A 2,623-nucleotide genomic window follows, 5' to 3' on the forward strand; every position below is an offset into this window, starting at 1 on the left:
TCTCTGAGGCTTGGGTTCCCCACCTGGAAAATGGAGAGACGACTGGCACCAGGACTGGCTACCTAATCTGTGGGGTACAGTGCAAAATAAAAAGGAGAAGAGTACAAGGCCTCATGGTAAAATAAAATATTCAGATTTTCAAATCGTTGAGAGCAGAGCACTGAGCCACGCCTTGGCCCTCTGAGCTTTGCAGAAGGCAGTGCACACAAGCCTTTCCTCTCCCAACATGACCTGTTGATGGCCTTTGGGATGCAGACATGAACCAGGCCTGGTTCCTGGACCAGAGAAAGCTTTCTGAAGAAAGCGAGGGTGTGCGTGGCGGGCGGTGTGAGGGAGCAGAGAGGGCTGCCCTTTCGCGGGCCAAATCCTCCATTTCCTGAAGGGCTTGGGTTTTGACATTGTCCACATGACCCTCTAGCAACCACATCAGAGAGCAGAGGTTGGAACAGAATCAGAGAGTAGCCCAGATGTCTCCTCTCTACTGGACAGTGGACATCTGGAGACCTTGATTCCTACGGAGGGATTCTAGATGTTTCTACAGGATGGCAGTGCCTGGGTCATCTGGAGGGAAGCAGGGACTTTTCTACAAGTCCAATGATGGGACAGTGAATTACTTCATCAGTCCTGTCCGGACAGATGTCTCTGTAATGCCCACCACTTGACTGGGTGGGACTAAGTAAATGAGGTTCCCTTGGCCCATCAACAGGATTGACTAGCTTGTGAGGATGGGACCATACAAAGGAGGTACATGGGACCCGGATGAGGGGATTGGCCCATTTTGCCATCCCACTAACTAGGCTTGCACTGGGCCATTGCAGAGGCAGAAAGGGGAACCTTCTGACCACCAAGAAAGAGGAGCCAGGACTGGGATGTATCCTTTAGACCCGGGATCCCTGCACTGAGAACCTTCTAGACTGCAGAAATAGAGAACGATAACACTGGAGACAGCAGCTAAGGCAGTAGAACCAGGAGGCCGGCAAGTGATGGCAAGGGCAAGGTGGGGGTCCTGGTCCAGGGAGTGAGAGAGCTGAGTGTCTGCAGATGAGAGGCTTGTGGGCAGAGCTGAGGCACCCACTGGCAGAGTTAAAGAACTTTGTAATGCTTGTTGGAGCAGAGCAAAGGGCAGGTCTGTTCAAGAGGCTAAGAGGCTGCACGACCTGGCTGAGAGTGCAGCCAAGAAACTGTCCTGACTGAAGAACTGTGCCCTGAGTTGTACCTGATCCTGAATTGCAACCTGCTGAACCCGGCAGAGAAGTAGAGTGTCATTGGAGGCACAGCCGGTGTCAGAATTGGTCAAAAAAAAGTTTGGCAAGGAGAAGTTTGTCTGACCTCTGCCTCATGGGATTCAGCCTTGGGTGTGTGGTGCTGGGACGGATCCTCCTTCGCCCTTTGTTACGTCGGAGGAGGTTGGATGTGGTAAGAAGCCCTGGTAAGCATTGACGTGCTAAACACAAAGTCAGTGGTTCTAACCCATGAGCTGCTACTAGGGACAAAGATGAGACAACCCTGCTCCCGTAAAGACAGACAGTCTCGTAACTCCTAGATAGGGTTGATTTGTGTCAGACTTGATGCTCGTGGGATTGGGCTTGGGTCACACGTGGACATCATTTCCCAAATGCAGGCTTGGATGCTGGGGTTAGAACCCGCCTGGGTGGCTCCCATCCCATCCTCACTAACAACTACATGCCCATTTCACAAATGAAGTAGCTGAGGCTCAGCGAGGTAAGGTAACCTGCTTAAAGCCAGGCAGCAGGTGTCCACATTGGAACCCAGGCTTAGCTCTCAGCCCTGGTACACATATCCCAGCCCTCTCGCCCTGGCCTGGGGCAGCCACTGGGCGTGGTTTGCCTTCCTCGTCACACTGCCCTCTGAAGAGTCTTTACAATCCTCGTGGGTTCTGGGAGTTTGGCGCCTCTGTTGCTCTTCAGGGTCTGTTGTTTCCTGCAGGGCGCTCTGGCTGGCGTTGGGCGGCCTTTTAGCCCAACTTTCTGAAGAAATGTAGAAAGCTTACGTAGGTGTCAGAAATGCAAGTGATGATGGAGTGATATCTTGAGGAATGGCCGCCGCAACTAGCACATCGTCCTAGTTCGGAATGTTTGGCTGCAAGGAAGAGAGAGTCTGACTCACAGTCGCGTATAACACGCCGGATGAGCTCATACAATAAGAAGTTTACAGGCAGGCACTTGAAGGAAGGGTGGATCCTGGCCGCTCTGCAACCCCCCTGTCCTTTGTCGCATCATACTCTCCACTCTCACACCCTCACACCATGGCCCCCAACCAGAGAAGAAGACAAATAGTCTTCTACAGGGTGGCAGCCTGTAGGGGGGGGTGCCCCAGGACTGGCCACATGGCTATGTAGGGGCCAGTCACTAGCAGAGGGCTTTCCTGACTGATTGAGACCACTGGTGGTTCATTTTCTAGGAAGAGGACCAGGGCTGCTTTCCCTAAACTTTCCCTCGGTACCAGCCTCATTCCTGAACAAAATTGGGTTCTGTGAGTGAGGGGGAAGTCAGGGCCTGTAATAGTTTAGGTACTTTAGATAAACAAATCCACAGCAACTCATGTATAAGAGAGAGTTTTATGTAAAGAAAAGGTGCATCACGAAAACATCCCAACCCAATGC

The sequence above is a fragment of the Echinops telfairi genome, unplaced genomic scaffold (assembly GCF_000313985.2).
Source record: "Echinops telfairi isolate 266 unplaced genomic scaffold, ASM31398v2 ScPeMD7_5592;HRSCAF=6446, whole genome shotgun sequence".
Classification (NCBI taxonomy): domain Eukaryota; kingdom Metazoa; phylum Chordata; class Mammalia; order Afrosoricida; family Tenrecidae; genus Echinops; species Echinops telfairi.